This window comes from Plectropomus leopardus, chromosome 12 (genome assembly GCF_008729295.1).
Source record: "Plectropomus leopardus isolate mb chromosome 12, YSFRI_Pleo_2.0, whole genome shotgun sequence".
In the NCBI taxonomy this organism is placed as follows: domain Eukaryota; kingdom Metazoa; phylum Chordata; class Actinopteri; order Perciformes; family Serranidae; genus Plectropomus; species Plectropomus leopardus.
This window is the reverse complement of record NC_056474.1, coordinates 29327260-29341516: the sequence shown is the minus strand read 5'-3', so window position 1 is coordinate 29341516 and position 14257 is coordinate 29327260. Positions and strand designations below refer to the sequence as shown.

General features: G+C 38.1%; 1 long non-coding RNA gene across 1 annotated transcript; it reads left to right on the top strand.

Moving 5' to 3' along the window:
- The first annotated feature begins 772 nt into the window (after window positions 1–772).
- On the top strand, window positions 773–8797 carry LOC121951694. The gene is made up of 8 exons (XR_006106401.1): window positions 773–877; window positions 1822–2156; window positions 3480–3515; window positions 3723–3797; window positions 3965–4000; window positions 4705–4776; window positions 5753–5828; window positions 8216–8797. It is a non-coding gene; the product is annotated as an uncharacterized LOC121951694 (long non-coding RNA).
- Window positions 8798–14257: the final 5460 nt, after the last annotated feature.

The following is a 14257-nucleotide window of genomic DNA, read 5'->3' as shown; positions in this document are numbered from 1 at the left end:
AGTAACAGAAGACATAGACAGTGGTGTGACGAAAGATAGCAGAATTTAAGTTTGATCCCAATGCCAAACAAACGCCATAGTTTTCTGAATTCTCACTCTACCAAAATATCTACATTCTCTGTTTAAACAGCAATAAAAAATCTGCAGTTTTTAATCATGATCTGAAAAAATCACTGCTGAGACATTACCTTGGCAAACTGTCATATGGTGTGTTTTATGGCAATGGATGAGGAAAAACTTGACAAACTACCCAACTGAAAGCAGTCAGGTTTGTTCTTGTCAATTGCAGACAACTAGCTTGGCATCGTGATTCACTTATTGCACCATAGTGCGTCGTTAAGGCGGGGTGTATTCAAGGGCGAAGGTTACAATTGGGGTGACACACATGAAACTGAGGGTTTAGGGTCCACCTCCAGCAGTTCCTGCATTCTGGTGAAATTTTCTGCATTTATTTATGGTGGAAATGTCATTAATTTTAACAAATTAAATGTTCGCTTCTACTTTCATGTTTTAATTGAATCCCCCTAAAAAATATGTCTATGGATGTACTGATTGATAAGAATTCATTCTTAATGAAGATACCAGTGATGGCCACCTCCTCAACATACAGTGTTATGCCGCATGCAGATGATCAGCCTATTCCTGATTTTTACTGTTTACTTTGAAAACTTAAAATGTGAGTATGAAAAAATACAGAGCAGGGTGTGGCAAAAACTTCTAAAGGGAATGGCATGTTACAGTTTAGGAAACTGGCTCACCCATCTGTGGGAGGAATGCTGTGTGATTATCTGTGATGATTGTGCCAAACCCAACAGTCAAGAGGGAAGACTGACGGTAAAAAGACACAAGATAAATGCCAATGGGATTCATTTGTGAGGTAAATCATTTATATTTTAAGTAAGGTACGTTTCTATGTCATTCTTTAGGACATTTTAGTGAGTGTATCTGTTATTTCTGTTTTTAGAATGCAAGATACAGAGAATTAAACAGTTCATCACTACTGAACAATTTACAGTTTAAATTTATTTGAATTCTATGACAGTGATTATATCGTTGAGTTTGATTGGCTGTTGTGTTTTGGTAATGCATTATAATAGTGAAGTAAATAGTGAAGCTGTGTAACCATGGGGTTGAGAATTAATGTAAATCTTACACATCTAACCTGCACTTGGTGACACACTTGGCTTAGAAAGTTGCGTCAGTGAAGATTCTATGCAGACGATGTCGATTTAAGTGTCCTCTAAAAGCTCAACTACCTGTATTAATGCTAAGTTTACATCGTGCAGATGTAGGTACACATAGTTGAGGGTACACAACTTTTGGTGACGCAAACGTTAGGTCAGTACCAGGCCTAAAAGAGGCCTTGAGGTCAGATACTCGACCCCCACAGCTGCCTTTCTCTATACTTGGTCTAAATAGATTTATTGTCTCTTCTTGGGGATGTGCAGTTGCATAGTTCAAGAGATAGGCGAGGTGATTTAGGCAGATGTAAGCAAAATAACCTTAGTACCAGCACCAGTCTCAGGCAAGGACACATTTGTATATTCAAATGTGATTCTCAGTCGATGAGAGCAAACAGAGGGCGAATAAAAGGCTACACTATACTCAGTCAACAAACGGCTAACAGTAAATCAACAAAATCTACCCACAAGCAGGTGTTGTGACCAGAAGTCACACAGGAGGCTGAATGACAACCAGCCAGCTTACATTAACCATTAACAGCCAATGTTGTTAGTTTGGCTTAAGATGGGGTTAAAGGATTTTACAGTCAGGTTACCACATTTTTCTAACTAACTTAACATCCGCTTCATTCTAATACAGAATGGGACCAAACGGAATGGGCTGCTACACTTCTTTTAAGTGTGTTTGTGAAGGGATTTTGGAGATCAACACCTCAGTACCTGACTGCATCTTCCATGACATCATACTGAATCCGGACAATACTCCAAAGGATTGCCTAAGTTGTTTTCAAGACTATGCAACAGTTAACTCTGGGAATCAAAGTCATTGCAACACAGCTCAGTGGGGCAGTGATATCAAATAGAAACGATGATCATCATAACAGTAACCTCCAGTGCTGTGGTTAAGACAACTTCTGCTGACATGAAACAGGATTACTGGATTAATTTTACAAGAGATACATCTGAACATCCAAGGTAAGAGGAAATCATTGTCATGTACAGTAGATTAGTTTTACTTATTAGGAAGTGTCTCTTTGTCCTTAAATTTCTTTTTTAGAAATTAACATTAAGGAATTAAGCAGTTCTTACAGATGAATATACAATTAGATTTGGTGGGAAATGTGTTGACTCTAACACGAAATGGTTTTAAAATCAGAGATGGCTGTAAACATGAATGGACATAAGCACAACACAAGAACTACCAGCTCATTAATGCCACCTGGTGTACATGTGTTATACTGTAAATCCAGTCTAGCGATGACCTCAGGGATTCGAAATGACCTTTAGTTACCTGCCTGAACTGATGCACAGCTTCAACACGCCTGCGCATAACGTGTAGCTGGGTGGTGACGTTGATGTAAAACAGCAAAGTAAAAGAACTTTAAGCCACAGACGACTCGTAAATGACAATGGTAAGGTCATTGGTTATCTAATTGTTTAAAATGTCTGTCCATACCTTTAAGGACTGAAATGATAGCAGTAATAACACATGTTGTTTATTTTGTCGATAAACCAACTAGTTGGTTAGCATAGTTAGCAACAAGCTAACTAGGTTGTTGCCGATGATAGCCTTACCAATCACCAATTATTTTCATGGCAGAATGACAGCTATTAAATAAAATAACTGGCTTTTCTAGTTCAGTAACAGTCAGTTGGGGCAGTGTCATTATTTACATGGCACATTTGATGAAGGTCTGCCAAATCGACATTATTCTCCGCCATGTCGAGTGGAGAGCTTTGTTCCCCGCGAGGTGCAATAGGCCACATGGCAATGACACTTACTAGCTAAACCCAGCACTCATGTAGGGGGGTCAGCATGAAAGATTTTGGTTTCTGTTATCCAACAAGTCTTGAAACCTTTGGTTTTTTATCTAAATTTCTATCTTTCTGCGTTCTTGTGGACCATCAGTGGGTCAGGTAAAGCTTAAGAGGTTGTATGCTAACACCAGACACAGTTAAAAATGTTTAGTAACTTCAGTTAGTTTCATTTTATTCAGTTTTTCAATTTTTGTTTTCAATTACGTTTTGTTTCTGGTCGGTTCAAGGGTGGTTTGCTTATCTCAGTTTAGTTTTATTAGTTCCAGGATTCATTGTTTTTTTGTTGTTGTTTTCTGTGTGTTTTTTGTATTTTGTTGTAAGTTTTATGAGGACACAAATATCATTTTATTTATTTGTTTTTTTATGCTTTAGTGTTTACTTTTATTTAAATTATTTAAAATGTTTTCATGGCTAGTTTTTAGTATATTTTTAGGTCACTCATGATGAATTTTAATGTCAAAAAAATGTCCTGCTACTCAGGCTGGAGTCACATGTCCTGAAGAATTATCTTTTCCAGTGAGTACAATTATTTCTCTCTTCTGATGTTCAGTGTCATGTAAACACACACACGCACACACACACACACACACACACACACACACACACTGTAAACGATTTTGGCACAGCAGACTTCATATTTAACCACAAAATACTGGTTATTATATATCAGAGTAAAATACATGTATACTCTTACTCTCTAATTCTTTCTCGTTCCCTTCGTAGGTCCAATGTGAGACTGACCCTGATGGTTTGAATAGAGTTGTGGTGTATGGTGATCGGACTTATGAAATCATTTCTGTAAGTACACACACTAAATTAGCATCAACTTGGTGATTGTTCCTTCAGTGTGTTTTACAATCGCTCAGAGCAGCGTTTCCAAACTTTGTACTCAAGTAAAAGTGAAAATAATCCACAGAATCTACATTATCAGAAAATATATCATTGTCCTACTGTTTCACACTCAGGGTCGAATCATACAACCAGAGGAGGTGTCTCTTCCTGTGAGTATAATTATTTTTCACTTTTGGTATTAATGTTGTACTCTAGTTTATCTTCTGAATAGTAACACTGGATATTTTTTTACACACAAACACACACACTGCAGACACATTTAGCCATGACATAATGTCTAACTTACTAACTTATATACTCAGTCTCTTGGTCCCACTGTAACAAGTCTCACCATCCCACTATGACCAGTTCACTCAGTATCTCTGTCCCACTATAACCAGTTCACTCAGTATTTCTGTCCCTCTATAACCAGTTCAACCAGTATCCCTGTCCCACTATAACCAGTTCACTCAGTGTGTCTGTCCCACTGTAACCAGTTGACTCAGTATCTGTGTTCCAATGTTCTCCACAAAGTTGTTTTTGAACACTTGGAGCTGACTGAGGCTCTGTAGAAACACCAGACTGACAGAGATTATTGTCACAAACTGCAGAAAGGCCTCACACACCTCACTGAAAGACTAAAGTACTGAAGTGAATGCTAAATTAACCACTGGAGGAGCCACCATGAGTACTTTCGCATGTTATCTAGCATGCTCCTGTTGGTCACTTTAGCATAGTGTTTGATTTGGATCACTTAGATTTAAACATTTTTAGTGCTGCAGACTTCGTATTTGACCATGAAATATTGATTATTTTAAATCGTAAACCAAGTATTTATAGTCCTACTCTCTGCTTATCACCATTCCCATCATAGGTACAAGAGACTGATCCTGCTGCTTCTTATAGATCAGTGGTGTTTGGTGATCTAACGTATGACTTCACTTCTGTAAGTACACATATTCAATACGCATTGAATGTACCTGCTGATTTTTCCTGTTGTGTGTTTTATAATCGCTCAGAGCAGCACTCCCCAATATTTTTGGCTTATGGCCCCAAGAAATATACTTCTGAATTCTTGTCACTGGTTGCTGATTTCCTGTGATGGAAACAGTGCTAAATTGTCATAATTAGTAGTATAAGTATTTTTTTCTTTTTGTCTTAATGCGACTCATATGTATATCTTATGTGTACTCACACTGAATTGTTTTAGTTTCATGCATATACAAACTAACACACACACATACTTGATTGCTCACTGGGTGGTGCATTAAATCAGTAAATAGATGCAGTGTTTTTTTTTTTTACAATGCAGAGGTATGATTATGCTGATGTTAACACATAATAAGGTGATTCATAATTCTATTGCATTCACTAATTACTGGCCCGGTCTCCTGTCTGGATGCAACCTTTGTCACATACCCATCACGCTCTGTGACACTTGGCTAGTGATAGTACACAATGAATGTCACATGAAAAGTCACAAATACAATCGCAAAGTACAATCCTTTCATTAAGCATTTAAAAATAAAACTCGAGTCTAAACACAAAAAACCTGGGATATAAATACACCTACGCACACACAAACAACTTTGTTATACAGTAGTAACAAGAGTAGATGCAACAATTTGTTACTTTCACTCCTGCATACTCCTAACCTCCTCCTTAACCAAAAAAGAAAATGAGTGAATAGGAGAAGCATTTGCAAAAATAACCATCTAACGATCCCACTGATTTATCTTGCCATCCCATCTCATCACCTCCAGGTTGCCAGCCACCAGCTCAGAGATTTGCCCCAATTTGCGGGCAATTTCACTGGTGTGAGCTCAGTTAAATGGGGCCAAAATCTATACACAACCATAATAGTGTAAAAAAAAATCTTCTCCATGTGAGTTTAATAAAAATCAGAATTCTGCTGTTTTCAGAGGACACGCAACCCGGATCAGAACATTGTGTTCAGGCCCCATAGACAGATGACGGCTGGTGGCAACAACTGACCTGGTAATTGCAATATTATTGTTCATAATGTACAGTGTTAATGTTGTGCTTCACAGTATTCACAGGTCCAGCCAAAAGCAACAAATTATTGGCGAATGCATTTAGTATAAAGAACGTAACGGTTCATTTTATCACTTAAAACTTGGTGTTATCTAATTCATCCCAAGGGTCGACGTTTTACACTGGCCTTAAAATTCCTTTTTTTACGATGTTGCCAGCAGTCTTTCAATCTGATTTTGACAATCAATGTATCATGCAGACACGACAGATTTGTAAGCTTTTGGAAAATGTGCAAACAGTTGGATAAAATGAAAAACAATATCTGCAGAACGCTTCATCTCTGTCTGCATATGTAATATTGAGGACTGATCCCTATAAGCTGAACCATCACTTTTATAATAGCTGCTAATATGACTTTAAAAAGAGTAAACATTAATGTGAGTGACAGACCAAACAAAACTATGAGCAAATGGCACACTTCATCACAATCTCCATTCATCTGACCCCCTGTCAGCCACTGATGTGTGCTGGATGAATTTGTCAAGCAGGTAGATAATTAGCTGGGCCATGAGAATTAAAAGGATGAATACTGCATAACTCTCACCTGCTGCTACCTCCATTTAATAATTTACATTCTGAATACATTTTGCACTGCATTTGGGAGGTGTTTTTTTTGTTGCACTTAATTTGTATTCATTAATATGCATAGGATGTCAATATTTTGGGGTGTTCATTTATTAAGGCGGATGAGACCAGAGGAGGATGGTAGCAAAGATAAGAAGGGTGTATTAGTCTGTGATAACTCATCATCATCAGTCTGATAATTTTCTGTCTGTCCTTTTTATTAAGACTTTGGATGGAGCAGTGGAAGAGCAGAGTGCAGGCACACTCACCAGTGAAGCTGCCATTAGTGTGATAAAGATTCTGAAATGCTAATTACTTAAAATGCTCAAAGGCTCCGAACTTCTCACTCCTGCCTGAGGACCATATTTTATTTTGTCTTCTTTTATGACCTAGGAAGCCAAGTGCTGCTTGGAATTGCCTTTTGCAGACATAAATCAAGTCAAATAGAATTAACATTTACAGGAAATGGATTCAAATTTATCTGACTGCCATGTATAACTGCAAATACAGTATATAATCAATACATTTCACATAAACCCATGAATCAAGAAACATTTGTCAAGGAACACATCAGCAACATTTGTTTTAAAAATGTTAAGTTTGAATTTGAAGCATTCTTTCCCAGCTAGCCACCGGTATCTATAGATGTTGATATTTGATTGCATTTAGGTTATCCCGTTGTGTGACCAAAATTCAGTGTCAGGACAATGCATAATGCCAACTTCAGTTTGATGTAGAATACTGACTACAGATGACATTAATATTTTGCTGGTTTTATGTTGTGTTGTTGAGTAACCAGAATCCAACATCTCATACCAGCGTCATCTAGAATAAATGTAGAATAATGACATTTGCTTGTAATCATCGGAAACAAAACCCAACATTTGCAAAACTTAATCATGTTTACATCCACAAAGGGTGAAATATAAACACTGGCAGGTGCTGAACAAATGTGTAGTGGTGGACATGAGTTGACGTTTGGTGTCTGAGCTCCGATGAAAGGCTGCTGCTAATCACTTTGAGGAATTAGACTAGAAGTAATCATTTTAGTTTTCAAAAGAGGAGTTTCTTTCTCGTGGCCAACTGCCAGCAAGCGTAAAAAAACCCAAACTCATACATAAATAAATGCATAAATAATTACACAAATAAATAAGTACATTTAAAATGAATAAATAGATTTTTAAAATGGAAATGAAAATGGAAAATTAAATAAATTGGCAAATTTATATACAAAATGGAAAATAATATATAATTAGATAAGCAAATAAATATAAAAATAAATAAACAGAAGCATAAAATGCTTAATCAAATGGGAAAATAAATAAATTGATAGATAAAATGGAAAATTAAATAGGATAATAAATAAATAAATACTGGCGTTTTTAGTTATCGACACATTTATTTATTTACTTTTGATTTTTTTGGTTTCAGTCATCCATATCCCAGGGGATAGAGTTGATGCAAGTCCTTTACCTGAGTTTGTGTTTGTTGCCATTTTTGTCTCTCTCTAAAAGCCTCATTTCATATAATTTCCAACATTTATTGTAAAATTGTAGGGAAGGAAATGGGTTGTCTTAACAGGGGACAGTAAGAAAAATCTTTTTTATCTGAAAATCAATGCAAGTCAATATCCTCCCCTCATGTCTCTATTCTAGAGTTAATTTTTCAACCCATGTACATATGACTGATCAGGAGATGATGAAAACAATAATTGTGTTCTCACAAATGATGTTAGTCATGTTTCGTGTCTCTCTTCTTGTGTGCAGGTGGAGTACGGACAGTCAATGGATCGTGATGGTGCTCGCTGGCATGATGCTCTGTCTGTTGGGAAAAATGCTAGTTTGATTCAAATCAGGAGCAGTGAGCAGTATTTTATTTTAGTATTTCATATAAAATTATATCAGTATTTTCGATGAAATACATAATTTCATTATTATTCAATTTCAATTTATTTAATTACTATTTTTTGTAGTAAAGTATTTAATAATTTATTGTACAAAATACTGAATGTATATAATAAATTATATGTTATATTTATGGCACGGTTACTCAGTGGTTAGCACGGCTGCCTCACAGCAAGAAGGTTCTGGCTGTCCCCGGTCTTTTCTTTGTGGAGTTAGCCTGTTCTCCCCGTGTCTGCATGGGTTTTTTACCAGGTACACCGGTTTCCCCCACCATCAAAAAACATGTACTTTAGGTTAATACACCTGTTGGTGCTCCTCACCAAGACCAGAGTTAAGTTTCCAAGCATTGCAGGTGGCTGCTCACTGCTCCATAGTGAATCAATAAAATACAGAGGATAATTTTACTGTTCAATGTACATTTGACAATAAAGAATAATTCCTCTATTTCTATTGATTAACGTAGTTTTATTCTTAAAGAAGACATGGGACAGAAGAAGGAAAAACAAAGCAATGTGTAATCAGATTCTGATGCAAGTGAATCATGTGACATGTCATGTCAGGTCCAGCAACATGCTCATTGTGAACTTCTATAATTCATTCGTGTTCAAGCTTATTTCATTTATGCATTCATCGTCATTCATTTATATAGCACTTTAACAAGCAAAACAGGTTTTGCAGCAAAGTGTTTAACAAAGACAGATTTATATAATTTGTCAAAAGATACTTTTTGATGTATCTGAGCCCATGTCTGGTCCTAAAGGTGAGTTTTTCCATATACAGTCTGTAATGAGGGAAAATGAATGAAAGAATGCTGGAACCTTGAACAAATGCTGTTTACTTAAAACGGGTAAACAGCAGCTGTGTCCCAATTCAGGGTCTGCATCCTTTGGAGGCTGCATTCGAAGGCCGATTACGTCACAGCGCTACGCTAAGGCTGTCATATTTGGTCCCAATTCGAAGGCTCCTCCTTACGCAGCCCACAAATGCGGCCTTCTTTTCCCTCTTTTTGGAGGACACATCGCTACTATTCTTCGTGGCCTTCCATTTCCCAAGATTCCTTGCGTGCCCGCGATCTTCAAAAATAACTTTCATAATGGCGGCACAGAGCGGAGATCGGAGCGTTGATTTAACTTAATGTGGGTTTTTACTCATTTGAAAATCAAACACCAGACATGTTAAACTTAGAGGGACATTAAAATCTCATAATTTAATTCATAATACCTGACGTTAGTAATGCTAACACGTAGCCACCTAGCATACTAGCTGTGGGAATGTATAGCCAGCTCGGTGCTATAGCCCCGCTGTGCCGCCCGCAGCAGAGGAGTTCTCCGCCCGCAGCAGAGGAGTGCTCCATCCGCAGCAGAGGAGAGCTCCGCCCGCAGCAGAGGAGAGCTCCGTCCGCAGCAGAGGAGTGCTCCGCCCGCTGACGGAGGCTCTACTGCCCGGAGAAAAACCAGCTTCCGACGCGGACAGAGGCACTTGTGATCCTCCTCCTCCAGCAAAATTTTAATTAAATATATAAATTTAAAAATAAAATAATTTCTTTGCTTTAGTATCCCCCCCCTCTCTCTCTCTCGGCCTCTCTCTCTTTTTCTCTCCCTCTCCCTCTCTCTCTCTCTGGCGAGCCTTGACAGCAGGAATAAACTGTCGTGGGGGTAAGGGCGGGAACATCTGGTGACGCAACCAGGAAATCCTCCGAAGGCTAGACTGTCCCAATTAACAACTGTTAATGCAGCCTTTGGAGGTGCCTCCGAAGGTGTTGCCTCCGTAGACCGCGTAGGCTGCGTCCTCCGAAAGATGCAGACCCTGAATTGAGACACAGCTATTATGTTGAGCATAAGTTCAGCAGCAGTGCGGCATCATCGCACGTTCAGTAGCCGCCATCTTGAATTTCTCTTAACTCCCTGCCACAGGGTCTCTAGTGGTATCTGCTTTACAACAGTGCCACCTAGTGGCAAGCATATATCGATAGAACACAACACAATCTGGGACTTTATTTTCCCCAAAACAACCAAACAAGTGGTTAAAAGGACTTACTTAAGTAGTTAGATATGCCTTTTTAAAAAAGATGCAATGCATTTGGATGCCGTTTTTGGCTTGTGAATAAACATTATTTCAAGCAATTTTTTTTTAACTAACCTTTTCAGTCCTTATTCTGCCTCATAAGCAGTGCATCATTGAAGTTGTAACGATTTAACTTTAAAAAAGTTTAACAGTAGTGTGAGGAGGCGAGACTGTGTGTTTTTTCATCTGCAGAGCTCCTATTGCTCTCCTATTTAGTTATATTTTGCGACCACACAGCATTGGTGCAACTTGCATGTTCATATGAACTGGAAAGCTGTTAGTTTGTTTCTATCCCACAGTGAATAAGTCCTCATGTACTTTCTGAAGCAGCTGTTGACTGCTTCAAGTCCACAGCAAAAATATCAGCACTTCCGAGACAATCCAGGTGTTTAAAACAAAAGCACCATGGGTTCCGCTTTGATGTATTTAATTGTAACAATACTTAAAGTATTTTTTCCCCCAATTTTATAACAATAGTACTTTGTTTAATTTTTTATGATAATTGTTTTATTTACCTTCATTGTAACTTAAGTAATTGCATAATTTTGTCGAGCGATTAATTTTTAAAATTGAGATTAATCGCAGAACTTCAAAAGTTAATCAAGATGAATCACACTTTTTAGTAACATATTTTCAAGAACAATATTTTGCAATTTCAAAACAGTTTTGAAGTCAATTTTTACAAGGTAATGCAATTCCTACCAGATTGTCTTTATTAGGAATCAAATGACAACAAAAAAACTACATTGGAATGTCATAAAGTGTTCAGGGGAGACTCATGGGTACCCCTGTGAAATCACTATGCTGGTTTTCGATTGCAAAAATTTGGGTTAAAGTTGGAGCGTTATTTAGTCCCCTTACTGAGAAGCAAGCATGATATGGCTGGTACCACTGGGTTCCCCCAAGTCTTCTAGTTTCATATGATACCAGTATCATCAGGCTATTCTAAAACTCAGCTAGATACAGCCTCTTAAAGATGGGAATGTCGGCCAGCCATCAATGCAATTAAAACAAATGAATGTATTATGTACGGACATTAATCGCATTGCAATTAATAATTGACAGCCCTAGTATTTTTTTGTCATTTAAGAGATTTCAAAATATGGAGATACAGATTGTGTATTACATGATAGCCTAATAATATCACAATATTATTTTTAAGCCACATTGCCCTAGCTGGAAGGTTTGGGAGAAAGAATGCATCATATCATTTTAATCAGTCATAAATTAGGAAATTTCAGATTCGACCTCTAGGGTTCTTATTAGAATTGTGAAAAGGAGAATTGTACTAGGAAGATGCCTAAGTTTGGGCAATCATCTTGAAGTTGTACCAGTTCCTTACTATTACACTCTTGTGAAATCTTGGGAGGAAGATATTAGAGTTTTTAAAAGTCAATAGATCTTCTAAAGAAAATATTGACACTGGGGAGAGTCTTGGTTTTTAAAAAGTGAAAGGTTCAGTCCCCATCCAAGTAGCTAGGCAAAAATAGGTTCAAACACTGCAGGGCTGCAGTTATCACTTATTTAATGCACCACAGTGACGTGACGTTTCGAGCAAGAAGAGTGGTTGTGCTCGAAACGTCACGTCACTTTGGTGTGGTAAATAAGTGATATCTGGAGCCCTTTGCTGTGTGAGCCATTGTTAGCTTCATAAAAATGCACTCCAGATAGTATTAACATTTATCCCTGTTCATAATCTGAGCTCTTTCAGCAGTGTAGGAAGGAGGTTTAAAACAAAGGCTAGGTGAGTTTACCCCGGCATGTCAGGGCTAACTCAAAAAACCACAGGTCCTTTAAGCATGGATTTCATGCTGGAGAAAATTACCAGTGTTGGCTGTTTGTTCTGAACAACATATCATTTGTGGAGTCCTGGGGCAATAATTACAAATCATTAGAGCTCCCCTGATGACACTGATCCTCTCTGTCCTCTCTGGACTGGATCAGGGTCATCAGGAGGAGAGCGGATGTTGGCAGGTGAGTCCCTGGACTGAGCACACAACACTGACAAGAGTTGAAAGAGGCGGCATGAAAAAGGCTCCAAACAGACAGTTGGACTCTTCCCTGAAGGTAGATCATCAGTGGCCCTGAGCTGTGTTTGGTGTTGACTGAAACTGTACAAAAAACAATGAAAATGAAGGGATTTAACCTTTGACCCGTTAGTTTGCCATTCCATTGCCATCTCAAGGACACATGAATAAAACATCACTGCACTACAGCCACTTGCTGGAGGAAAACAGGACTACAGCTCAGTCTACATCATTCTAAACAGGGTTTGAATATGTTTTAAGCACTCACAATGGAAAAGTGACAAAATAAAGTACTCTCAAACTCAGCAAGTATTTGTAATAAAGCACTTTTGAGTGTGCTAATCTTTATTTTACTCATTGGAGGAGCTGCTTATAGTTTGAATAAACAAAGTAAAACTATCTAATAGAGGTGAAACTGTTTCAGTTATGGCTGTGATTTTGAGATTTTCCCATACACTGTATAAAAATAATAGCTGACAAAAGCCTAGATCCGTGGCAGAGCGAGGGATCTTAAACCCAGTATACACTGTGCGATTTTTGGGCTTTCCCATACGAAAGATGACCAGTGTGAAAGAAACATGGCGATATCTTTGGTCGTGGCTCTAAGACGATGATCCTGCATTGCACAGTGAGAGAGGTTCAAAAGGATGGCCGTTGTCGAAACTTAAAGAGCTGGATGAAGATAGGGAGCAGAGCCGGCATCAGGGCAAGGCTGACCCGATACGGACCAAGAGCTGTTCTACCAAGCCTTCTTCTGGCTAACGCACGGTTGCAGAAGAACAAAGTGGATGCAATGTGATTTAGGCTCACTCATCCTTCAACTCCAAAGATGTAGACTAAAAAATCTACCTTCTACATTTCTAATTACCTTCCTACTACTACAGCCGCGTAGATTGATGATGTAAAATGTTTACAGTATACCCACAACCAGCCAAAAAGCTGTTGGAATATATAGCATGACCTTCCCATCTACCTAATAGTACACACACCTCATCAACTGCCACTACACCACTGCTCATAGGATACATCCACACTAATTTAATGATAAATGATAATGATATAATGATATTTAATGTTTTAAAATGCTAATAATCTCTGTACACATGAATGTTTAAGCACAGGTTCACAAATAATCTCTGACTATATTAAAAAGCCTGGAAATGTATTTTTTAATTTAACCTTTTTTAATCACAAATAGTCCCATTGAGATTCAGAATCTCTTTTCCAAGGGAGTCCTGGTCAGGACAGCAGCATGAGAAATTACAAGTCAAAAAAAAAAAAAAACGGCATAAAAATTCACACACAAGACACAGGCAAAACATTTAAAACAAACGGCCAGTTAGCTGTGCTCAGAAACTGACCATGTGCATTCAGTGTCCAAAGGGTCCTTAATCATTTTTTTAAAAATCTCCCAGGCTGATAAAAGACTCCAGGTCAAGGTGACTCTGCAGCTAACACCAAGAAGACAGAGTGAAAACACTAAAAGCACCTCCGCCAAAGACATTGGGGGCTTGAGGAGCGACATACAAAAGTTGTTCATACGACCATTTACACAGACTAGGTGTGCGTGTGCCGATGTAAACAGGAAGCAGGCTGTATACTCTGTGGCTGGTTGCTTGGTTACAAATACGATGGAAATTAGGGGTGTGCCAATACATCGATTCTTAGATACATCGCAATGCGACACATGAAGATCAATAATGATCGGTTATTATTATAAAATTCGATTATTTTCCATGACAGCGAAATCACAAAAAACACAACAGCACCCGGAAGTTGGCCGGAACGAAAAAAGCCGCCCGGACAGTTTTAA